At 44.2% G+C, this 26,287-nt stretch overlaps 1 protein-coding gene across 9 annotated transcripts in view; it reads left to right on the top strand.

The window, feature by feature from the left end:
• Positions 1-6,908: 6,908 nt before the first annotated feature.
• SEMA5B (semaphorin 5B) overlaps positions 6,909-26,287 on the top strand; it is a 365,129-nt gene continuing 345,750 nt past the window's right edge. For 4 of the 9 annotated variants that reach the window (XM_082235163.1, XM_082235165.1, XM_082235158.1 and 1 more), the window contains exon 1: positions 9,365-9,721. The gene's annotated coding sequence lies outside the window, so the exon portion shown is untranslated. The other 5 variants (XM_082235162.1, XM_082235160.1, XM_082235159.1 and 2 more) reach the window with 5 other exon arrangements.

The raw sequence follows: 26,287 nt of genomic DNA, 5'->3' as shown, positions 1-26,287 counted from the left end.
AAAGCCTCAACGCCTAGGGCTTGCCGATCGAAAGGTCGGCGGTTCGAATCCCCGCGGCGGGGTGCGCTCCCGCTGTTCGGTCCCAGCGCCTGCCCACCTAGCAGTTCGAAAGCACCTCCGGGTGCAAGTAGATAAATAGGTACCGCTTACCAGCGGGAAGGTAAACGGCGTTCCGTGTGCGGCTCTGGCTCGCCAGAGCAGCGATGTCACACTGGCCACGTGACCCGGAAGTGTCCCCGGACAGCGCTGGCCCCCGGCCAATAAATGTGAGATGGGCGCACAAACCCCACAGTCTGTCAAGACTGGCCCGTTCGGGCAGGGGTACCTTTACCTTTACCTTTATAGATTTGTAATTGTCTAAATGTAGAGACTCCCCTCTCAAGGAATGTTCTCCTTTCTTTTTCTTCCATCAAACCTGTGTGTAATGCTACAGCTGGTTGCAGGAGAAAGCATTTCTCTTCTTATCACTGTGTGGATCCAATGGATCCAACTACTGAAGGCTAGTGAATTATAGATTTTGGTCTGGTGGGGAGAAGCACTGGCTTTACCAACTACAAGTGATTTGCAGGTTCTCACAAACCTGGGATGATTTCAGTTAATCAAATGGAGCATTTTGCAACATCTTGCTCCCTACCCTCTGTCCCCAGTCTGAGATTAGGTGCAGGGGGGAAGCCCCATTAGTCTTTTATTCCTGCTTGTTGGAGAGTTGATGTGCAAGGATGCAGATTTTTTTCCTTTGGTTCAGAGTCTCCTGTGAAAGATCTTGTAAGGCAGGGGTCAGCAACCTTTTTCAGCCGTGGGCTGGTCCACTGTCCCTGAGACCATGTGGTGGGCCGGACTATATTTTGAAGGGGGGGGGGAGAACGAATTCCTATGCCCCACAAATAACCTAGAGATGCATTTTAAATAAAAGGACACATTCTTCTCATGTAAAAACACGCTGATTTCTGGACTGTCCATGGGCCAGATTGAGAAGGTGATTGGGCCACATCTGGCCCCCGGGCCTTAGGTTGCCTAGCCCTGCTGTAAGGCCATGATGTGGTTGTCCTCGTGTCGCAGGGAGGTTAATTTATTGTGTCTGTTTCAGATTTTTCCCCCCTGTAGAAGACAAAGCATACAATGATGTCCCATGGGGTGTGTATGTGCCAGCTTTCAGGATGGGTTTCAGAGCCCTGTGTGCCCTTTCCAGGTTCTCCACATTGAGTGGCAGGTCTGGGAACGGGGTTTTCAGCCATTGCACGACAAAACTTGTTTGGTCTATTTTCTCCACTTTTTCAAGAAAGTTGTGAATGTGAATGTTGCAGCATCCATTGAGATTTTTGACGTAAGCTAGTTTGTTTCTCATGTCTGTGTTTTCCTTCTGACAGTAGTGAATTTGTTTCTCTTGTATCTGAGTCTTCTTCTCCAAGGTGGCAAAGGTGCTGGTAGAGTCTCAAATTTGGAGTTCAGTTATTAGATCTGCTGCTCCAGTGCGGTTGTTAAGTCCCTCCAGGCTTGGCACAGCGAGTCCGTTACGGAGGTTTGGATGGCTTCTGTTATTTTCTGCTCAAGTTCCTTCAGGTCTAGTTGTGGTGGTGTGTGCTTGCTGTGCGAAGTGACTGTCGTTTCCACCTTTCTCCTTGATCATTGCCATTTTGACTTCTTCGTTGTCCCTGAACTTGACCTTGTGTGGTTTTGCTTTGGGGTTAGGGGTATATTGTTGGTCTCTTTCACTTTGCATCTTGGGTTCCCCTTTCATTCCCCTGAGGGGCTGGGTGTTTCAGTGGGGTTCTCAAAACTCTGGGGTCAAGCGACCATGATTGTCATGTTTGAGCCGGAAGTACAATACTTTTTATTTGCTGATATTAGTTTTAACTAGCCTCTCTTCTCTCTGATTTCTGCTTTATCTGAGCACCTCCAAAGATAGCCGATCTCCCTAGAACTCCCTAGGCTGGCTGGTTTAAGAGCCTCTCTTGAAGAACAGCAGTAAAAAGTTGGGGGGGGGGAGACGGGAGACCACCATCACAAATTATTTTAAATCCTGCATCCTTGTTGTTGTTGGTTTCCCGCTCCCCCTCCTTCTTTCTTTCTTTCTTTGCTTTGTCTGCCTACCTGCCTCTCCCTTTCCCCTTCTCTCTCTTGTTCCCCCCTTCCTTCCTGAAGTGTGTGTGAAAGTTCAGCAGCTTCATGCTACCTGACTCCTCTCTGTTTCCGCAAGTGACAGCTGGGGAGTTTGCAGTGCCTGGAGCGAGCTTGTGATTCTATTTTACTTTTAAATAAAACAAAATATTTAAAAGAAGAAGTCTCTTTTAAAAACAGAAGGAATGAACAAAACCAAAGATAGAGCTGCTGCTCACCTGTGCAGTGGTTTAAACTGCGTCAGAAGACCTGTGGGACTTGAAGGCCGGTGGGAGAAGAGTGCCTCAGGGAGAAGCCAATGGGAAACAGGGGCAAATCAGGCTTCCCTACTCCTGGGCACTGCCATCTTCTTCTTCAGTGGCTGTTTTTTGAATATGTGGACTGTTGAGCCTCCACTCATGACCAGTGCCCACTTGCTGGTGGAGGAAGAAGTTTGCGCAACATGCGCCAAGCCATTGGCTGAGCCTCAATGCACAGCTGCCCGGTTCCCTGGGGCTTCTAGTCCCAGCAGGCTGCCAGCAAAATCAGTCTTGAAGCTGATCCTGCATAAAAAGATGTGTTGTCACACAGTTCCTCCAGCTCTCCTGGTTTCGCAGCAGCGACAGTGCAGTGGCAACACAAATGGCCTTGCTGTTGTTCTTCTTATTATTTATTATTCTCTTACTGAGCTCATGGAGGCTGCCATATTGATGCTGTTAACCCCAAATCTATGTGTTGAACTTCTGACTATTAAATAAAATTTTTTAACTACATTGTATATGAAGTACTGAGAACAGTAACTTCCACGGAAATGCATCCTACCTGAAACAAGGATTTTTTAAAAGTTGGAATGCAGGTTTAAAGTTTTTTCTGTGGGTGAGGAAACTATCACAACTTGACGACTTTAAGCTGCTATATTACTTGTAGTGTGGCCTGTAGAATGTAAGCACCATATAAAAGTAAGGCTTTCAAATATATAATGTTTATATGCCCATTATATGGGGGATCCAACAGATTCATTGTGCTTCTCTGACCGTGCGGAAGGCAAGCCAGTAGCATCCATAACAAAGTAGTCTCCCTCCCCCGCCCTGCATTGAAAGGCTGCATAAGAACACATGTACTCCACCTAGTGGTTAAAAAACGAATCTAACATTTATTTGTGCTTGCATGAACTCTGCAGGAATTTGGGCTCTAGCAGACAGACCTGTTTGCAGAGCATTGTCTTGTTTGGGCTGTTGGAAATAAGGATACAGTGCAATGAATCTCACAAAATATAGGACATGTTGTCGAGGAAACCGTGTAATTTAAAAAAGAAAGAATAGTGGAGAAATTAACCCCCCAAAAAGCAATGGAATGGTTGGAATTCAAACGAAAAATGAATGCGTCAAAATCTATTCTGAAGTGAAACTAAGGGATGCAAAAGCAGATCCATGTTGACTGTGATATGTGCAATTAGCATTCCTACAACCTGTTCAGCATATGATACAGTCAACAAAGCAATTTCTTCCAAACCACTGGCAACCAAGCACTGAATGTGTTACGGGATTGCCCATTATGTGGTGAAAATACAAGTTGTTAATATTTTTAAATTGCTTCTGCAAAGGAAATGCTTAGGAAGCAAATGGTTCTGCAAATGTCTCTGAAAATTTGTGTATGGGGGGGGGACATACAGTAAGGTGCCTTATACTGAGTCAGACTCTTGGTCCATCTAGCGCAGTACTGTCAACACTGACTGGCAGCAGAACTTCATGTTTCTGGTCAGAGATCTGCCCCAGCTCTGCCTGGAGATTATACCTGGGACCTTGTGCTTGCCAAGCAAACTGGTTTAGCAATTTTATTGTGTTGTGCACCAATTCAGGTGCCATGTTCACAGCAGATAATGAAATATATGCAGGGGCAAACTTTGGTAATATGGTGCCCTGAGCAAGGCCAAAATTTGGCGTTCCCAAATGGATCTTTTCAATGATGCTGCCTTGGCTCAGTGCCCTGGGCAGAGGAACTGCCTGCACCGCCCTAAATCTGGTGGTTTCCCCCCAAATAAGTACAGACCCCTGCAGTTTATCAGATTGAATCAAGTTGCATGGTTCTTAGAATACTGTTGCATATTTTAATTTGTAAAATTGTGAATTTCATTTGTCACGGCTCATGTATATTACATGATCAAGGGTTGGTGAGTCTAGTTATTAGGAACAACTGTGTTTTGCTTTGCCCAGTTAATGAAATTGAGCTAGAATTGACCGAGAAGCCAGTGAAATCCAGTCCAATGCCCAAATGCCAGTCATGTCGGTGACAGAAGACCTCCTCTGGTGTAATTGCTGTGATGGTGATGAGATGCATGGCTGCAGGTGCCAAAGCAGCTGTGTGGAATATGGTAAGAAATGGCATTATTGAGTGCTCTTTCGTGGCATAGCTGTGGAGTTCACTCCAACTGGTCCACCCCTGCCAGGCCATGCCTCACAGTCCCCCCTGGCCCCATCTTTATGCTGCTGCCTGGTCCTGGAAAGTGGGCATCCCTGCATGTTCTTCCACATGCATGGAGTTGTAGGAGCTGGGTGTGTCATGAACGGGAACCTTATGGTGAACTCCGGTGTTCATTCTCCTGTTAGAAAGTTGATATCTCAGCCTACCACTGGGAGAAGAACTGGCCCATTGAGTACTCTTGGTTCCTCTATGCCATCCTGGCACAGGTCCTACTTTAAGGCCTTGTAGCTGGGGGCTGTGGCGCTCCGGATCAGGGTTGGCATGTGTGATTCTGGGTCTGTGGTGTAATGACTTCACAGGGGCTCCCACAGCCTCTGAGTAGTGGAACAGGCAATGGGTTCCTGCCATTGCCAGGCATGTTCTGTGGCTTCCTGAGGACACCCCCATAGTGAAGTGTTTAGTCGTGCCTCTCCAGGCCTCCATATCTTTGAGAATATATTTGGGATGTGCCCCCTATCCAGCATTGTTGAGCAACAGGCATCTCTATTGCTAGTTCTTTGAAGTGTCATCCAGCAATATTCTGGGCTATCTCAATCCTCCAGTAATGGTGGCATGCCTGGCACTGACATAGCTTCTATCTCCTTGCCTGCAAACATGCATCTCTGGTTGGCATGACACAGCCTCCCCAACATGCCTGCACACTTTGGCCTAGTGTCTGAATGCCCATGGCTGCTCTCCCTGCTCTCTTTCTCCCTCTCTGCACCATTGAATAATTATTTGCTTCTTGTTGCTGCCTGGTGATATGTGTTCCCCCCCCCCATTGGATGTGGAGGTAACCCCCCCCCCCCGCAGGGATATTTGAACCTGAAAACTCTTGAGCATGTTTGTGCTTTCAGCAGAGAGCATCTCATAGTTCCCCTGGATATGCCTGGGGTCACTGTTTGGTTCTGTGCTTCTTCTGAGTTGGGGAGTGTGATGTTGCAACAGAGATTTCCTGGTTTAGCCTACATGATTTGACTTCCTCTGTGTGTGAGAACATAGCTGTCCTTGCTAGCAGAGTCTCTGACTGGGGTGGCATCAGCAGTGTATTCAAAGTGTCTGGGAGTGTGCTTATGGGATCAGATTAGTATCTGGAACCATGACAGATCATGTTTGATGCCCAAGAGCTGCATAAATGTGGCATTTGTTAGAGGGACTGGTGTATCACAGTCCCTCTAACAATCCCTCTAACATTTCACATGGTGTATCACCCATCCATGTTTAGAACAAGAATGGGGAACCTATGGCTCTCCAGATGTTGCTGGACCACCAGCCCCAAGCAGCGCAGCCAAAGGTTATGGGAACTGTGGCAACATCTGGAGCAACATCTGGATCACCACAGTTTAGCCATCCTGCATAAGACATTAAGCTTTATTACTACTATTTGAGAGAAGGTGTGCTATTTTAGGATATTTGCTTGTGAAATAACCTTTAATTTTTCATGGCTTCAAGAAAAAGCCCTGCCAAATACCAGTGAGTTAAATAGCCAAAAAACAAATGCATAAGAATCCTGAATTAATATTAGTGCCTTTTAAATGGCAACGCTTGAATAAACTGTTAAAAATAACACATAGCAAATTGATTACAGCACAGTGCACTCATTTTGCTTTATTATTTGCACTTGTTATCCAGGTTGTAATAGGGTTTTTAATTGGCTGCTTCAAGCAGCATTAGGAAGGTACAGATAACAGCTTAAGAACACAGCAAAAATATACTTCACTGATTTGAGGGTGCAAAGTTAATGAAGCTGAGTTGATTGTTTTATTGTGCAGAATTAACTGGGGCAAAGTGATCAATAAGCAAAATTATGGGTGAAATCCCCCAATTCAGCATGTTTAAAGTTTTGTAATTATTAAACTTAAATGGATTATTTTTAAACATTTTGATTCCTGGACACATAAATATAAGTCAATAAAGAATAAAAATGGGTGAGAGACTTTTAAAAAATGTACTTGTAGGCCGCATTCTAGCACAGAGGATGGGAAAGCTCACCGAGACTGCAGTCCTTTACCCACATACATGAAAGTAAGCACCATTGAACCTATTATGGATTACTTCTGAGTAGGCATCATGGGCGTAGCTAGGGGGGCAGGGAGGGGCAACTGCCCCCCAATCAATAAAATTCAGGAAACCTCTGTTGAGGTTCTGTCCCCCCCAACAAAAGGCCTGCACCCATAACAAAATTCCTGGCTACGCCCATGGTAGGCATGCCCAAGATCAGGCACCCCCAAACTCGGCCCTCCAGATGTTTTGGAACTGCAACTCCCATCATCCCTAGCTAACAGGATCAGTGGTCAGGGATGATGGGAATTGCAGTCCCAAAACATCTGGAGGGCTGAGTTTGGCCATGCCTGCCCAAGATTGTACCATGAAACAATCCTATGCATGCTTTCTTTGAAGCAAATTCAAAGGGTCTCACTTCCTAGTTAAGTGTGTTTAGGATTGTAACCTAAATGGCTTAAATGCACATAACTCTCTGCTGGATTGGAGCCAGGGGTCATATATAAACTTCATAGCCAAGGCACCACATGAAGGTCAATATTATTCCAAACTTATGGAGAAACTGAGGCAGTGGCATTTGCAAACAAGTGGGTGAGAAAGAAGTGTACCCCCAAAACACCTCTGAGGAAAAACCAAATAAGAGTGGCATTCAGCTTTCCTTCCCAGGGGTGGGAAACTGTACGCCTGAGGAAGAAATGTGTCTTCCAGGCATCTCTATTTGGTCGCCAGAAGTCTCCCCTTGCTTCTGCACCCTGAATGTTTTTTGTCTGGCTGGAAGGTGTCTTTGAACTCTCACTCTGTCTCTTGCTTCTACTAGATGGAGAACTGAGAGCAGTATGTGAGTAGAAGCAAAAGAGGTGAGATTTACGTTTGCTGTTCCCGCCACTTTTGCCTTTGGCTCCGCCCACCGCAAGCATGGCGCCCTCGGTGGTTCCTCGGAAGGGGAGGCTGATCTCCGGCTGGAAAAGGTCTTTCCCCCCCTCCTCCCCCCCAGTTTAAACAATGGACCATTTTACTGTGAGTAGGGTCCCCCCTCCCGCAAATGGACCTTTATAATGCGAATGTTTTCCATTCGATATCTCTGGAATGTGTGGGGCGCAACAAACTGTACTCCTCCATTCTCTTCTATGCGCTGTAGGGCGGCTTGTTTTCAAAAGGTGGCAGCAGCAGCAGAGAAGCTGGCTTTGCTCCTCAAGGCTACCTCAGAGACGCGTTATATTCGGATGGGTCCGTATGCAAGCAATGCAGGTTTATGTAGCACCAAAGGCTGAAACGGCGGCAGAGGATTTGCAAGCTAAATCAAGCGTGCCTGGGATTACAGCTTTAAAAATGTGCACAACGGTGAGACTCAGGTGGGCAGCGTTGCCCTAGATGAGCCTCGGGGTCCCTTCCAACTCTACAATACTGTTCGGAAGTAAAACCCCGTTGAGTTCCCTGGCGGGTGGGTGGGCTTACTCTCGCGTAAGTGTTCGCAGAATTGTAGCCATCAAAACACGTAAAAAAATTGGAAGCGAGTTTCTCTGAAACCAACACAATCGACTTCCAAGTGGAAACGATTTCGGGATCCGTTCGCACATAGTCCGGGCAAAGCGGCGGGCGGCGACAGGAGCCTGTTTTCTTCGCTGCTTCCCAAGCGCCCCCTAGGCACGATGCCCAGAGCAAGGTACACAGTTTTCTCTGTGCTGCAAATATATATTTTCTCCGTTGCAAATGGGCGGTTTTTTTGTTTTACTTATCGATGCTTTTTGTGTGCGCGCGCTTGGGTGTTCTTCCTATGGATTTTCTAATCGTTCCATTAAAGGGGTTGACTCGTCTCTCTAATACCGCACCTCCAAATCTGACCTAAGGGGTAGGGGTGGGCTGAGGCGTCTCTTTAATTAGCCCCTTACTGCCCTCTACGGTCCACGTTTCTGCTGCAAGCCGAGCTCTACAGCGCTTTCTGCTATCCGTGGGATTGCAACACTGCCCCACCTGCCCATACACTGAAGGGTGGGGGAAAGAGTGTGGATAGTACGGGGGCAGCGTTTTGCTGTTGCTTTTAAGGCGATCACAGGGCAAAGATCTTCTGTTTATTTTACAAGGGCTCAAGTTTCCACTCGCTGGAAGTTCCTTGCTCTTTCAAGCCGCCTTCTCACTGTCTCCAAACGCTTCTCCCCCGCCAGCTCAGTCCGGTTTCTCCCCGGGAAGCAGCAGCAGCAGTTCTCTCCCTAGCTATCAGTTCTGATTTCGAATAATACCCCACGCTTAAGGAATTAAAAGAAAATGCACATTTCGTAGCCTGCTTCTTCCCGCCGCCCGCCCCTCCCCCGCTTCCCTTTGCATTTCTGTCCTTGGTCATTTGGCCTTTTGTAAATCACCCAGCACAGAACATCCATGCATTTGCAAGGCAACTCGTACTGTCGGGCTTGCCATACAGACAAGGCAGGCGCGGGAACGGGGGTGGGGTAGTAACAGCGGCAAACCACGCGGTCGGTAAATCAGATTCGGTATAAGCGATCGTTCCGGGATGTAAACGGGGTGAGAAAAACTGATGAAAATCTCATGCACTCAAAACAGAGTTGAAAAAGATCCCCAAAACGTTATTTCCCAAAGAGGCGCTGGCCGGATTTCTTTAAGAGCCATTATCAAGCTTCGGCATATATCTTAATTCCCACGACCAGGGTTGTTGGTGGGGAGCTGCGCGTAAATAAGTGCCCTGTTAACTCTTGAATTGGTTAGTTGACATCAGCGCAGAGTGAGAGCTGGCAGCCCCTTTTGCTCCCTCCCTCCTCCGCCCCCCCCCCAGCGTCTCCGTCTCCTCCCCTCCTGATGGAAAAGGGTTGAAGCGTTTCTGATAGGAGCCTGGACTGCTCCTGGCTGGAAGGGAGAGGGGAACAGAAAGAGAGAAGGGAAACAAGGAGGGTGGACTCCAGCCGAAACTCCGAGGCGGCTGCAGTTCGCAGCGGACCCTGCTTGCTTGGCGGTCATCGGGACTCAGGAGGCCCCCACGGCAGCTTGTAGGATTCGCTGGGCTTTCTCGAGGGCTGTTGTTTTCCTGGGATCTTCTGCGCGACCTCCCCCCCCCACCGTATTACGTCTGCAGCCGCGGTAATTTCCTTCAGTGTAAAGATGTGCGTGTGAACGCTTGCAAAAGCTCTATCGCCCTGGAGACCTCAAACAAAGGGTAAGTCGAACCGCGTCCACTGTATGAGTGGTGGCATGCATGCGAGGGGGGAGAATATTTTAAAACATGCTACCCACCCTCCGCATTCGACGTGCATGAAGAAGTTGCAAAGTTTAAGAACTTGGAGTTGTGGGGGGTAGGGGGGAGGAGTCCGGAGAGGGAGGGAGGTGTAGTTGCCTCGGCAGAAGGATGGAGACGCAAAGCCTTTTTGTTTGAAGAGCGAGTTTGAAAGAAAAGCTTTGCTTCATTGCGTGGCCTCGTCTGTTTTAGTCCCCCTTAGCAGCAAAAGCACAAGGGGAATGGAGCCGGGCTGGCCGTGGTGGTCTGTTGCTTGTTGTCTTAATGGCTTCTGGGATGCATTGTAGTCTTGAACGTGCAGTGTACCAGGTTAAGGGGTCCCCTGACGTCCCTCTGTTCTCCGCGCACTACCCCCCCCCCCGGCTTTAGCGGCGGTTGTGGAAACCAGGGGTGGTCTCCAAGCAGTTGAGACGCTGAAGAGGAAATTAACTAAAAGCTCGGTTAGTGTTGCCTGATTCCGTATAAATCTCTCTCTCTCTCCCCCTTTCCCATTCCATTCGTGTGGGTTGTAAGCAATAAGATAGCTTGGGGGTTACACGGCAGGGTGGGATGCCTGGGAGCGAAGGGTCTGTAGAGAAGCAAAATATATTATTTTTTTCTTTTCTTTCTTTTTTGTTCACGTGGTAATTTGCCTTTGTGGTAGGGGTGGCCCATTAACTTTCTGCTCACGTCCTGATGAAGATCAAAAGCGGAGGGGAGAGAGGGAAGCAGAGAAGCTTGCAGGGCTCTCTGGTTTTATGCATTGTTGGAAATAAGAGGAAGGGGAGCGGATAGAAGGAGGGAAAAATCCTAAGTCCAAACAGATCTTAGTAGATGCAAGGCATGCACACTCTTTCCCATGTCACTTTTATTTTTATTTAAAGTTGCTGATTTAGATCTCTTAACTGTTCCTTCCACTTGCTGCATTGGTGTGCTACTTCATTCAGAATGTTTCTACTAAAAAGCAGGAGGGGGTGAGTTGTAAGAGAACATTTAAGAGCCTGACAGCTCTCTCCTGCAGCAAATTCTTGACGCCTGCTTGTTTGGGACAGGAGTGGAGGTGGGAGGGAGGCAAAGTGTGAAGATCCATATCTGCACAGGTTTACACCATTCAACTTTGAATTTAGAAATCCATCCTTGCACTTTAAAACAAAATCCATCCCATCCTCACTCTGCTCAGTTTCCAGGCATGTGGACTTTCAGCACTTGGTTTCTGTATGGATTTTGTTGGGGGGGGGACACAGGACAGGACAAAATGGTGTAATGAAGCCTCCGTTCCAAAATCATGCTTTTTTTAAAAAAAAACCCAAAACATTTCCCCACAAGTTCATGTTCTGACTGGAAGGCAAAGTTTGTTTCTGCCCCCCTCCCTCAATTAATTCCTCTTTTTCATGGCATTGATTGAACTGCAGGCAGAAAAGGCATCCAGCTGAATGAATTTGAAGTCTGGCTATCATGTCTTTCCCTCCCTCCCCATCTCTTTCTAAATATTTGGTTATTGAATGGAAGGGTGTGGGGTGCCTTGGAAGAAAAAGGGTTCTAGCTAGTTCTTGATATTTTAGGGGAAGGGAATCTATAGAATTGGTGAGTTGTGCCCATCACAGAACTGCTTGTGGAGGAGTTAAACTTCCTTCATATGTCTGATCTACAAGGCAAGCGAAGAAGAGTATTCTAGTTGGCAACTGCAGAGAGACTGGGGTGGGAGGTGAATAATTCTGCTGATATTTAAGCAAGTTACTCAGGGTTTTTAAATAGCTTCTTCTTTTTTCAACCTCCTCTTGAATCACATGTTTCTTTCCTTCTGACTGAAACTTTCCCCTCCTCTTTCAGATTGGATTGTATGATTAATAGACTCTGCAGAGTACAGTGGTACCTCGGGTTAAGTACTTAATTCGTTCTGGAGGTCTGTTCTTAACCTGAAACTGTTCTTAACCTGAAGCACCACTTTAGCTAATGGGGCTTCCTGCTGCTGCTGCGCCGCCGGAGCACAATTTCTGTTCTCATCCTGAAGCAAAGTTCTTAACCTGAAGCACTATTTCTGGGTTAGTGGAGTCTGTAACCTGAAGCGTATGTAACCTGAAGCGTATGTAACCCGAGGTACCACTGTAAAACAGATCAGGCAGGGGAGCTTATGCGTTTAAAGCCTTGAGTGTTGGATCAGTCAGCAGGGGTGGTATTATTATTATTATTATGTTAATCATTCCAGATGTATTTGTTGTTTGTTGTCCTGACATTCCTTGTTGGGTTGGGGTATAACTTGGTAGTACCATCAGATGTTGTGCAAAAATGCTTTAAACGAGTTCTGGTGGCATTAGTTTCGAGAACAATTTATTCCGTTGTTGAAGTTTGCGTTAAGAATTGCCAGGCTGCTCATACTTAGCACACTGTTGTGTTAAGGGATTGCTCCTTCTTCCCATATATAACAGGCTGCTGATCCTAGAACATAAGGTGTGGCCTTGTTTTTCAGAGTTACTGTGGTCTTTGGCACTCAAGCAGAATGAACACTGTGGAGTCCCATATCCTTGAATTTCTGCTACCATCTGTCGTCAGGTGTGTGTATTATGAGTGCATCACCAGCTTGCACTTCTGTAAAGCTTGATAAATGCGTGACAAACTTTGTCTGGAGATCTGTTGGGGTTTCATCATTTTCCTTGAACACGTTTTGCTGTGAAAAAGATGTACCGACTGTGAAAAGTTTTAGCTGAAATCTAGGTTGTTGACTTTGCTTGGCAAAAGGGGGCAGCATCAAACAGCACCTTTACCATCTTTTGAGTGTCTGTGTATGTATTCCATCTTAAACATTGAATAACACGTGCAGATCCTATTATTGGCTTATGATTTTTGGATGATCTCACTTGGCCCATGTTTTTTATTTTAATAGTACTGCTCATCTGTGTAAAAAGTTATACAATGAAGACATTAGTTTGTTTTGCATGGGAGAAATTACTGCTGATTACAGAAATGGAAAAAGCTAAAAACAGCAGCAAATAAAATCAATATGTTCAGCAGCAGCAGAATCAAAAGCTTGTTTAAAAAAGGGATTTTTGCTAGTGAATCTCACTCTTTATGTTCCCACTTGATCCTTTCAGTCTGTGGAACAGACACTTCTACAAGTGCCATGCGATGTCCATTATGCACATGCAAGGAATTGATCTTTTAGTGCGGTAGCCCCCTGCCTATTGACATTAGGCAATAGGCAGGCACCATCACTATATTCATCTTGATACCTGCTAAAAACCTTTTTGTTTAGGTAAGTCTACCTAGACATGTAACTTTAAGAGGCAGTTTTTATTACATATGGCTGTTTTAAAACTGCTGGTTTTATTTATATTTTGACAAAAAATACATCAGGTTGTTTTTAATGTTTGCTTTTATTGGTATTTTTAATCATTTTAATCTAGGGGTCAGCAAACTTTTTCAGCAGGGGGCTGGTCCACTGTCCCTCAGACCTTGTGGGGGGCTGGACTACATGGGGGGGGGAATGAATGAATTCCTATGCCCCACAAATAACCCAGAGATGTATTTTAAATAAAACCACACATTCTACTCATGTAAAAACACGCTGATTCCCGGACCATCCGCATGCCGGATTTAGAATGTGATTGGGCCGGATCCGGCCCCCGGGCCTTAGTTTGCCTACTCATGTTTTAATCAAATGCTTAGAGTTTTTCTGTTGAGTAAGCAGTAGATACATTTTGTTAAATAAAAGGGAAGATAACCTAAGCACTGGGGGTAGAGAGTTTTCCACATACAGTATGAGTTGCCACCATAGAAAAAGTATTTTTATTAGGTAGTCATGGACTTAGACTGCAATCCAACATCACTTATCTGGGAGTAAACACCACTGAAGGCAAGAGGGTTTGTGTCTGAGTAAATATGCATTAAAAATTCACGATAAACTCATTTATATCCCTGGTTAAAATGCTGTGTGGACTGGGTTGCAAGAACGCAGAACAAAGCCCTCAATTTAGTCTGTTCATAAATTATCTTCCACATAATTTCTATCATTTCTTTTCACATTAGAAGGAGAAATGAATGTTTTGTTCTTTTGTCCTTAGCATCTTTTGAGAACTCATTTAATTTCAGCCTAGCAGGATGTTATTGATCAAGCACTACTGATCTATCTCCATCCCCTACAAACCTTAAAGTGCATTTAAATGTTTAACTCCTTCTTTACCAACAGAGTAACAATAACAATTATTCTTATTATGCAAGGAAATATTTCACAAATCTGTGGTGCAAATAGCTTGGAAAATTGAAAGTGTATTGGTGTATGTGTGTGTAAAAATAAATCTGTTTGCTAGTCTTATTTTGAATGCTGAACTTTGGGAAACTCCGGGCTTTCTTCATCAGACGGTGTTTTATTAAATGCAATTCACTTGTCCAGCTTTACAGGATTAGTTTTTGGATTTCACATCCTGAGAGGGCCTTGTCAAAACATTGGGACTGCTTTCATTGTTTACTTTTTGTGTATTTTCAGCTTTTCTATAATATTTACTCTGAGATGCTCTACACAAGCCTGATCCAAAGTGCATTGAAGTCAGGGAAGGTATCCTCATTGTTTCTCCCCACAGGATTTATGATCAGACCGTAAGGACATATGCATAAAGAAGGCCTCCTCTGTTTCTTGGGTTTTGTAATGGTGGCCCCTGTTGATTCTGATTTTGCTTCAGGTTGGTTTTACTCGTTCATTTGTTCTAGAAGGCTTAGTGGCTGTCTCATTCCTCCTCCTGGGTCTCTGTTCTCTTTGCTAAGCTAGGGGTCAACATCTTTTTGGACCAGTAGGCATATACAGTACTGAATTATGAGAGAGTACTGTGGGAGCCAGTCACAAAATGGTTGCTATGAGGGCACAGCATAACACAACATGACTGCTGTGTGGAGCATGGCATAAAACAAAATTAGAGACTACAATCATGGTGAAACCTTTCCATATTAGAAAACACTAAGCCTGTTTAATTTCTGCCTGCCATCTGTTAAGGGCAAAAGAGCCCAGTTTTGCCCAATGCCAACCCTAAACCAAAACCTAGGCTGCCATTCTATACTCCCTGTGTTTCGCATTAGCCTTTTTGAGGGAATACTGATTGTGGAGCTGTATTGGAAAAAAAAAACTTATAAGCAAACCCACCACAGAAAAGATGCATCCTGGTTGCTAGGGGAGAAGAGAGGACAAACTATGGAGATCCCAAGGACTAGATGATAAGAAAGAAGCAGGAAAAGTGCAGTAAAGGCAAAGAGGAAACTGCAGATCTTTAGGACTCCGGGGATTCCTGTCGCTTGGTGTCCAAGCAACTCACTTATCAATCATAGCTCTGATGCCACTCTTAGAAAGTTTCCTGCACACATTTCTTCATAACTTGCTATGGGGGGGGGGGTAGAGACTTTTTAAAAAAGGAAGATGAAAGCTTGAAGTCTGGAGTCTCTGCCTGGTGTGCCAGTGAAGGCTATCCCATATGCCATGGTGCCCCTGGGTTCTGTGTTGGTGACTCATGCATAGAGCATGCCATGGACTAGCAGTGAACAGTGTGAGAGACTGAAACAGGATCTGGAAATATCCTGATGCAGAATCCAGTGACTCCACTTTAAAAATTCTGGAATGAATGGAGAAACCTACTCTTAGGTGAATGCATAAAGGGTAATAAAGAATATAGTGCACATTGTCTTCGACTTGGGTTGATCTACATACACAGAGACTGTAATTTCAAAGAATTTACTGGTCAGACGTTTGAAATTTGAGCTGAGTAAACATATGTCTAACAGGAAATAAAAGTTATTTCCCAGAGATAAGCAGCCTTTTTATAGTCGGATTTAATTTTAATATACCAAACTGAGAACTTGGAATTCTCCATATATTCAAAGCTCATTTTGGCATTTTCAGCAAAAATTACATCATGAATGTAATTGAAGTTAGAACTATCTTGATGACATTACAGGGGAAATTTAATAAGTTGCTATCAGACTGTCACAACATGGTGTCCAGCTTTTTGCCTTTGTTCCCGCTACGGCCAGGTTAGGTGCCCATGGGAAACCCAGAAGCACAATAGTTCTCTTGCCGCAGAGGAACAGGAATTTCATAGACTCATGCTTTCTATTTCTACAAAATAGAACATCTGAAGTCACTGAGCTTGTATGTAATTATTAATTCATGCGTTCATTTTTCATATTTATGACCTTGTAACACCCAAGGCGACATACAGGAAAGAAAACAACTGTTTTCACACTAGCCTGAATTCTCAGGACTGCTGGCTGTAGATTGCTTTCTCACCAAGCCACATATTTTGCATCACACTAGCATCCTTCCAGTAAGTTTCAATTTAGAGTTCTCAGTTGTTTTCTCCCCCTGCTGATGGAGCTTAAGCTTCTTCCATGGAAATGTGTGAATTTTCCCCCTTTTGCGTGGGACCTAGAGGCATGGAAAGAGGATGTTTGTGTCATTTGCACAACCCCTGTCACTGCTTTCACATGACATAGATAAGCAGTGGCCTCCTGTTATCATTCATAGCCTTTATAGCAACTTCACAGAGCAAAGTGACTTACAGTCTCTATGCTTGATTTCTCGGGGTGACATCTATGAATATTATTGTTTTGCAGATGGGCAGCCAAGACTTGAGAGGGAAGGACTTGCCCAATGTGAAACAATGAGCCAAACTGGGGTTTGAATCTGGTCTTCCTGTGTCTACCTTTCAGCCCAACAGAATGTGCTATCCCTTGATAGACCTCCTTGTCAAGGAATGGTGATAAAGCAAGCTACTACCTGGATATCTTAAGTGTGCATTTTTACTGAACAGCTGGAGTCTGCCTGTTCTGGCTTGTGGGAGGTAGTGGGGGGGGGGGAGGACTTCAGCAGCACACATGGGCTCTGCCCATGCATGGGTCAGAAGCTGCAGCCGTCTAATTTTCATTATCCTGATTTACTACCTGAGTGCCTCTCAAAGGTATTGCAGTGTGGTACAGCTGCCCTTGCGCTTATCATTTATCATGCCTGCAAGGGTTGCACTCTGCTCTTGCAATGTCTAGCTGGAATTTCAAACACAGTACGTACCTGTTGTTAATTTGTTTCCCGTCCTTCTAAGTAAGCAGAGAGGGATCAACTCTGCAAAAAGCAGAGTCAGTGCAAGCTTTACTGCTGGAATGCAAGAGGCTCAGCATTCCTTCCTTTCCAAGAATTGTACTCTGCTTCACAGTGTATAGATAATTATTATAAACAACACCTTACAACAATATTCCAGCTTAGTTTCCAGCCTTTTTGCTTTCTACAATTGACTATTCCCTAAATGCACTGCAAAGGTAGCTGCGGCAAAAGTTAGTTTTTATTATATTTATCTAGTTCGCATGTACTCTGCATCTCCCCTGGTTTCTTGTGGTGGTGGTGGGGGAGTTGTAAGCAGTTGTATGAACTTCAGGATTTCCCCATTCATATTTTCATTTATCAATGCATATATTTCATTTCTGAATCACCCTTCCTCCCAGTGGAGCCTAGGGTGATGCACAGTATAATAGAACAGCAAAGTACATCCAATAAATAAAACACATAAATATCTATAAAATATCATAACCATGAAAATGCAATAACCAGCTGCAGCTGTTGGGCGAAAAGGTAATCAGCAACACATGTGCTTTTGCATTGCTTAAATTCTCTTGTCCTTCGATTGCTGCTTTACTATGCCACTATCTCAAGGATGGGGAGCAACACCCATCATTCTTGATACTGACTATGCTGGGCTTATGGGAGTCCAACAACTGGAGGGCCATAGGTAGTCTATCTTGCATATAGATATTTTCCTTTGCTTTGTCTGCAGATATGCAATGATAAGCAGTCACCTGACAGGGTGTCCTTGTTTGATGTACAGGGGAGGTGAGAACCATTCAGTTAAGTAACCTTCCATTTACAATCTAAAGAGATGTACCGGTAGTTGTCCCACATGATCATCTGTTCATATACAGTGGGCCACGGAAGTAGAAGAGCAAGTTGTGCTTCCTCTTTATCTTTCCCTTCCTTGTGGTTATATCTGATCAGATATGGCTTGGCTTATGCAGTTGCTGGCAAGTTCTGATCTCCAGATTTACTTAGGTACATACTTGAATTAACACTTAATTTAGTGATGAGACATGGTGTGCCTTTTGGCTTATGTTACTGAATAAAATTAGAAGGTAGGGTTTAAAGTGGTAACGTGGGATAATTTTATTGTGGCATTTTTTTTCATAGTTCCCAAAAGGCTTTGCAAAAGTTGGCAAATTCATTTTACAGATGGCTTGGGTGGTTCTTGATCTGTATAAAAGTGGCTGATACAGTGGTACCTTGGGTTAAGAACTTAATTCATTCTGGAGGTCCGTTCTTGACAAACTGTTCTTAACCTGAGGTACCACTTTAGCTAATGGGGCCTCCTGCTGCTGCTGTGACGCCGTCACGCGATTTCTGTTCTCATCCTGAAGCAAAGTTCTTAACCTGAGGTACTATTTCTTGGGTTAGCAGAGTCTGTAACCTGAAGCGTCTGTAACCCGAGGTACCACTGTATATTATTACATTCCAGCATTTGGGCTCATAACAAATATAGTATTTTCCCTTGAAGAGTAACTTGCTAGCTGTATGGTGTGGTTCAGCAGCAGGAAAATACAACATAGTATTTTAAATGGTGTTTGCTTTCTCTAATATGTCTTTGAAATACTGAAACGTCTTAGATTTGGAATGAGCAGTTCAAACCTACTTATCTTGGAGTTGCCTTGTACGGCTAGGCTTCGCTGCATTGCCTTTGAGAATTATGAGTTCATTATACTACTGCAATGTTAATGGCACTTTGTTTTCTTTAAATTTCTTCTTCATATTTATTTATTGATTCTTCATTTGGACACAATTTCCCAGGTAATGATAGCACTGAATAGATGGAGCAAGTTAATTTGTAGAGGCCCGGCAATAGTGTGCTGCCTTCCGTTTCTGTCTGAGAACAATTACGGTGGTAGAGTTCAAATTCAGAGGCACCCAGAACTCTAAAATACTCCAAAGAACAATAGGACAAAAAAGTCAGGTTGCCCTTTTGGTTCTTGGAGCATATTATTAGGGCTCCATTTTCACTCTTCCTGTGCTTCCTCCAACCTGATCCTTTCCTCATAGCACTCCGCTGCATACACATTCACGGTCATTTTCCTTCTCAGTTCTGTGGGGTCATGGATTTCCATGCTCTCCTTCTCCACCCTTCAGCCAGCCTCTCTCTCTCCCTGCACTTCATTGCCTTCCACTGCACTTCCCACTACTCTGCCATGTTTCTCTTGGTGATGAGCCGCCATCTTGTTCACCTAGAGCCTGCCACGTGTGTGGGACCCGTTCTAAAAGCCCAGCAGAGAAAGAAGTGGAACTCAATGTACTGATGCTTCCTCACAAGCCTGCAGTGTATTATGGGACACCAGGGTCTGTAAAAGTCCTATCCCATCTCATGTATTGGCGCTGTCAGGTTGTATTATCATCCAAATTAAATCTCTACAGAACAAGATGATCGTAACCAGCAGGACTATGCATCAGGAGCAAAGGGTATCTGCTGCTGCCAACAATGGCTAAGTTCTGAATAGAGGACGAAAAGCTTGAACCCAAGGGACTGCTCTTTACACATAATTTTCCGCCATTTTATTGAATATGCACTGCCCGGTCCTGGATGTAGTCTTCTGATGTATGGAAGTGCTATTAAAGCACTATATTTTATATTGTTGCAAGTTTCCCTGGTGAAGGATGGGTGATAATTACTGCTACTGTAAAGATAACTATCTTATTCTTCATATTGTTGGAAAGGTTTTTATTTTAGCAGAAGGGTGGATAAAATAAGCAAGTATAATTTATAAATGAGGGTGACATTTGCCACCTGGTATTGTAAATTATTATATTATATATTCATAATTTTAAAATATAATCCTGTGCAATTTTCATGTTCACTGTACTTCCCTATGCACTTGGTGATGAGAGGATGGAAAAGTAGCTTACTTTAAAAAGATGTAAGTGGTTTGACTGAGGCATCACTTACAATATGACCAATACACATTTAATTGGCCCATTGTTGTGTCTGTTGAACCTGGTTTTGCAGGTTTTTGGATTAGCCGAAAACCTGCCAAACCTAATTATTAGAGGCTTCTTATTTTTAAACTATCTTTAATTCTCTGAAAAACTACTGTCTGTCTCTGCAGCCTAACCTGAGCTATATTGGATCCATACTTGGTTCTGGTGGACTAATAAACAAATACTAGCGAGCTGGCCACTTTAGATATAATTTCCATTTTTACATCTAAGTGTGCAGCCAGCCAGCATCTGTTTAAAATGTACTGAAGTAATTTAGGCATCTTCTGTTTATTTCCAATGGCAAAGCTAACACACCGCTTGGTTATGCTGGGTTGAGAGACATAATTAAAAGCCAATAGATCGTGAAAAATTGCAGGCTTATCGGAGCAGCCGAGCCAGATGAAAAGCAAGTGGAGCCATGGCATGTTTGCCATTGAGGTGTAGCAGAAAGTGCATTTGGAAGAACGCTTCATATGCCGCTTCGAAATGGTGCTTTCCTCATGACCAGCTTCTGGAACAGATTATCATGATTGTAGGAAGCACTTCAAAGCAAATTGATGTGGTAGGATATTTTACACAAAACTTTGCCTTTCACAGAACAGAAACTGCAGATGTATTCGCAAGCTGCACAGGTCCAATAACAACACTTATTTGTGTTTTTTTAAAAAGGACCACTGCAGGTTCACACTATGCAAAACATAATTTTAGATTTGCCAGGAAGGAAGAGAAGAAGCTGTCTTAGAATATGAGGTTGGTCTATTTGCCCTATTCTCTTCAGGGGTTTGGACATAGGCCTTTCATAATACCAGCCATTTGGACCTTTTAACTCCATACGATTGAGCATGGCACCTTCTGCTTGCAAGGCATTTGAACAAATGCCACTGAGCTACAGTTCCTCCCTCTGGTGGGAGGGCTAGTGTTGCCCAAGTCTAGTTGTTGTTGAGTTTGTGCTTAACTTGTGCCTGTGCTGCTCTGCGGTGTGGCGTGGTGCAACCATGATGTAAGGCAAGGGAAGGTTCAGGCAGGACACCAGGTAGAGTCTAGGCAGGACTCTGGGAGAGGCAGAAATCGCTCTTAAAGGAACAAGTTGAAACTGAGCTCTCGTATAGTAATGGCAATAGGTGCAGCCTGATGGTCAGCGCAAATTGTGCTGCAAGATTCGGCCCAGCCAGCGTTAGAAACTGAGATGTGAAACTAGGAGCTAAATGGCACCTTAAACCTAGGTTGTGGGTGCAACAGCAGAATGTCTTGGCACATTTTTTTATAGCAAGAATACAAAGCTGAAAATAAGTAAACTGCAGCTAAAATATAATGTTCATTTTTCACATGGTCTAGTCCTTCCCTTCCCAACCCCCCTAATATTCTTAAGACGGTCTCTTCTCCAGTCTTCAGAGAGTAACCGGAAGTGAGGAGGCAGAAAAAGGTCCTTTCCTTCTACTCTACAGTTTTAATTGGAAATCTTAGGCGTAGTACTGCGCCTAGAGCTCAGAAACTGCTTGTGCTCATGAGATTCCCTGTCGTAACAACAATAACAATAACAATAATTTATTATTTATACCCCGCCCATCTGGCTGAGTCTCCCCAGCCACTCTGGGCAGCTCCCAATCAGTATTAAAAACAGTACAGCGTTAAATATTAAAAACTTCCCTGAACAGGGCTGCCTTCAGATGTCTTTTAAAGATAGGAAAGCTGCTTATTTCCTTCACATCTGAAGGGAGGGTGTTCCACAGGGTGGGCGCCACTACCGAGAAGGCCCTATGTCTGGTTCCCTGTAACCTCACTTCACGCAATGAGGGAACCGCCAGAAGGCCCTCGGCGCTGGATCTCAGTGTCTGGCAGAACGATGGGGGTGGAGACGCTCCTTCATTGTTCTAGGAATGTGCACCTAGAACAATGGGAGTTTTAGACACTGGGCCCAGCCTTCGCTAGTAGTCTCCTACTGCAGTGGAGGCTCAGGTCTTCCAGGGTATGCTACAGTGGAGTCTGAGGATGGCAGTGCCTCATCATCAGGCAAGGCAGGGGGTACTAACCCCACATGTTCTGTGGGTTAGCAGCACCTATAGGCTGGCCCTGCATGCCCTTCAGGTTTGGAGTCCTCATCTCTATCTGAAGAAGAGGACTCCAACTTCCAGTCCCTGACTAGGTCTGGATTGTGCCATTTCACAGTTGAAGTTGGGATCATATGAGTGAAAGTTCCTCCATGTGAATTATCTCCCCAACACCTAGAAAGTGAGCATGTTGGGGGAAAGGCTATTTGTCCGGTTAGTAGTTTTGCCACTTTAAAAAGGGCCTGGGAGCCAAAAAATGAAGGAGCTCAATTTCTGCTCTACACATCAAAAGGAAAATGTGGGTTTGCTATAGACACAAAGCCAGGCTGTGTTGGGTTGTGCAGGATACTGGTGTCTGCTGGTAAATAACCAGTGAGGAATGCTTGACTTGGCTGCTGCAACCTTTGCCAAGGAAAGTAAGGCAAGTGCAAAGAGCAGAGATGTAAGCTTCTTTAAAGGTGGCTGGTGGTTCATCTCAGTCCCAAACTAACTTTCTGTTGCAGTGTTCAAAGCGAGGATGACAGAAACATTTTATATATACAAATTCCTGCGGTGCCATGTCTGAGTTCTTTTGCCTAAATGAAATATGCTTTCGGCTGTTTTTGCTCAAGCTGTTTGCTGACATTAGTTAAATCCCCCTAGGACTAATGTTTACAGATGGGAAAAGTAGGGGAAGTAATAGCAGCTTAAGTGATTTGCTCAAGGCTGCCCATGGATCAGTGGCGGAGGATTAACAGAGGCCTGGTTTCAGTCAACTGTGGAAAGGAATCATGCCTTTTTAGTTTGGTGGAACAATATAACTGGAGTTATTTTCTGTTCAGGTGAATCTGTGTTGTTTATGATAGCAAATGCATTGTTAATTCAGCATAGAAATATATCCATCCATCGACCTACCTACCTACCTACCTATCTCCAAAGAACGGTAGTAATGTGCCTCGTTACTAGATAGACGAGCTATCATATGCTTTGGTAATTTTAAAAAATATATGAATAAGGCCTTTAATTGTCTCTTTAAAAAGTTGCAGTTTTGTTCAGTTGCATGTCATGCTGGTAAATCACTCTTAGTTCTTTTTAAAACCAAGCTACAAATATTAATTTTTTCCACAAGTTAATTACTTTAACATTTACTGCGCATGCTTCTGCACAGTAGGCTCTGCCTTGATGATTAATAACCATGCTGTGCTCTTCTGTACAGCCGAGAGACCCCTAGTGGTTGATTTATTTCACTTCAACTAATAGTGTACCATTGCTATTTCTGTTCCCATATGGCTGCATCCTATCATAGAATCATAGAGTTGAAAGGGACCACAAGGGCCAACTAGCCCAATGCCCTATTGTTGTATGTCACATACTTAAACAGATTTAATTCCTTACTTCTTTTCCAAGGGTGCTTCTGCTTATACAGTAGTGGGGGAGAGGGGCTGACTGGTTTGGACAACTTCATCAGGGACTTCTTACTATTCATATTCCAGGATGCTTTGGGAGAAATCATGACAACTAGACTGGTATCAGACCAATCTAAATTTGTAGTGTAGATACGCCTTTGGTGTTTCAAACTGCTTTCTCTTGTTCTACTGCCTCCAAATAGCCATCAGCCGAAGGTTTCTCAAACATTGGTCTCCAGCTGTTGTTGGACTACAACTCCCATCATCCCTAGCTAGCAGGACCAGTTTTGTTCTACTTGGTTTCTTCACATATACAAGCACAAGTTGCTTATTGAGGGAGAGGCAAAACACTTCCACAGGGTAGCAGATCTCCTGCCTCAGATTGGCTCTTCGTAGAGAGGCACTTGGCCCCCTAAGCCGCTCTCAGCCCTTGACTCCAAGCTCGCTTTTACTTCTACCTCAAATTGCTGCTTCTGTTTTTATTATTCTACTGAAAATCTAATTGTACATTCATATATACCTCTCTGTAAACTTGTACAGACATGTACATTTATGTAAAAAGTAAGCTAGCAGGCTAATAAAAGGGAAAAAGAGGGGAGAGAGTGAATTCGTAATGGAGAGGCGGAAGTTTATGTTTGAATATTACACTGGTAATAGCTGTTGCAAGACATGGTAAATGAAAGCCACCTTTCGATAAACCTGTTTATGTGGTGTTTATAGCCTGTCTCCCATAGTAATGTTAGATAAAATTGTGATGTTTCATCAAGCTGCTCTTTCCAGGCTTCACACTTCCCCAAATTAGTGCCCTCCTGTTGTTGCTGGACTACAGCTCCTGACCTCTGGCCATGCTGGCAGGGGCTGATGGGAGTTGGAATCACTCAGTTGGAGAACGCTGCTGCGCACCCACAGATAGCTTACATCAACTCCTCTTCCATTAGCTTTGGGGTAGGGGATTTGGAGATTGAAGAGAAGGTTCCAAGTTCTGGTGAGTTTCCCATTCTGGAGAAATTCTGTATACCGAGAAACCATCTCCTTAGCAAAGTTTACTTTAAGGAACATCCGCTAGCTATCACACCCTCCACACTTAACCCAGGCTGCTAAGAAATCTTAATGTTGCTTTTGTAAAAAAGCTGAAGCTGTGGTCAGTTCTTTCCTTAAAACAACTTGTTGTGAAAGACTCGACCTCATCTTTATCACATGCTTCTGAAAACATGGAGATACAGTGGCGGAGCTTCATGCTTCGGCACCGGGGGGGGGGGGCAGAGAGCAGGAGGGGCAGGGCACGGTGCCCGCAGGGGAGTGGGGCGCGTCCTAGGGCGCAGCATGCTGCCTTTGAGGGCATGCCGCCCAGTGTGTGTGTGTGTGTGGCAGCTGCAATGGCACCCTGCCGGAATCGCGCTGCCGGGGGCGCTCCGCCAGTGTGGAGATATAGTGCTGAGATAGGGAAGGTTTTCCTGCTGAATATGTGCCGTGCAGGTATTTTAAGTTGCAAAACTTGCATTACTGAAAAGGTAGCCCCCCTGCCTGTTTTATTTGTTGCACTGTACCTGGAGTGGTCAGGTTCTGTTTACATTAGTTGCCCTCTCTGTCTATTTGTTGAGAGCATGTTCATCCTGACGTTTGTGGTGTAGTGGTGATAGTGTTGGATTAGGACCTGGGAGACCAGAGTTCATAATGAAGCTCATTGGGTGACCTTGAGCCAGTCACTGCCTCTTAGCGAGGCCTACTTCACAGGGTTGTTGTGAGGATAAAATGGGTGGCGGGACGGACGGACTATATTTGCTACATTGAGCTCCTGGAGTAAAGGTGGGAGCTAAATAAAACAAATGAATGAATGTAGATGCTCCCTTCCTCCAGTATCATACCTGACTAGTTGCTTGGATAATAGAAATTTCCACTGCAGCTCCTTCCTGACCTTGCCACTAGTTTAAAACCCTGCTTAGAACTAGTTTTCTTTAGCACACGTATATCATTCAGCAAGTGCAATGTAATCTACTGAATATGTAGCATTCGTGTTGATCCATAATTCATATTTGTTCTCAGAGTCAGTCGATTCCTCTGGTGTAACCTGATTTCCTAGTATTTGTTTGTTTAATAAACAGCAGAATAAACAAGTTGGTGGGGAGCAGCAGTTGTTAGGGTTTGTTGTCTTCTTTGAGGGTTAGATAATAAGCACACAGAGTGAAGGCTGTCATTTTTTCCTCTTGTTGCCAAATAATGGACTGCACTAATGCATTCACAGTCTGAGGATCTCCAAGCAGTGTTTAAAAACACTTTAAGTTGTTATTCAAAGAGGGACAATAGCATCCTATAAACTGATGAGGAAGCACAATTCACATCATGGGCCTCCTGAGGCTTTTTTGTGCTGCCTGAGTGTTCATTGCCTCCCTGGGCTCTTTCAGGATGAAGGGTGGGATATACGGTAAATGGAATGAATGAATGAATGATGCAATATATTTCTCTTCTCATGCACCCCCTCGCTTATACCTTTTCTGTGGTTTGCCATGTGTTCATTGTCTACTTTGGAACCATTTTGAAAAAAATTAGGGGTGGCTCCCTGACATAATCCCAGCCAATCAGGGTTCCAATTAGGCAGTGAAATTCAGTCACATTGGCTGCATTACATTTTATTTACTTATATATTTATTTTTTATATATTTATAACCTGCCTTTTTACCTGATGGGACTCAAGGCAGCTTACAAATGTAAAAAGAGTAACTAAAAATGTAGAAAATAATAATAATTAAAAAGCAATTAAACATTAATATAATTAAAGCTATATGCATATAACAAATGTGTTTAATAAACAATAAAAACAGCACCACTTTATTGGTTATGAGACAAAGCTGGATCCAGGGTAAAGACAGAATTGGCTGCACACTATTGTAAGGAAGCTGTCAAAATTTGGTTGCATTGTGGTGTCAGAGAACCAAATTGGTGTGCGAGCGATCCTTACCCTAATTTGAATGGATAGACCTTTTCACCCATCTGTGAACAGTTTCTTAAATGGAGGGTGCATTTTTTTTGGTGTGATTTT

Source organism: Podarcis vaucheri (assembly GCF_965113315.1).
Source record: "Podarcis vaucheri genome assembly, chromosome: 1".
Lineage (NCBI taxonomy): Eukaryota > Metazoa > Chordata > Lepidosauria > Squamata > Lacertidae > Podarcis > Podarcis vaucheri.
This window is presented reverse-complemented; position numbering and strand designations above follow the sequence as displayed.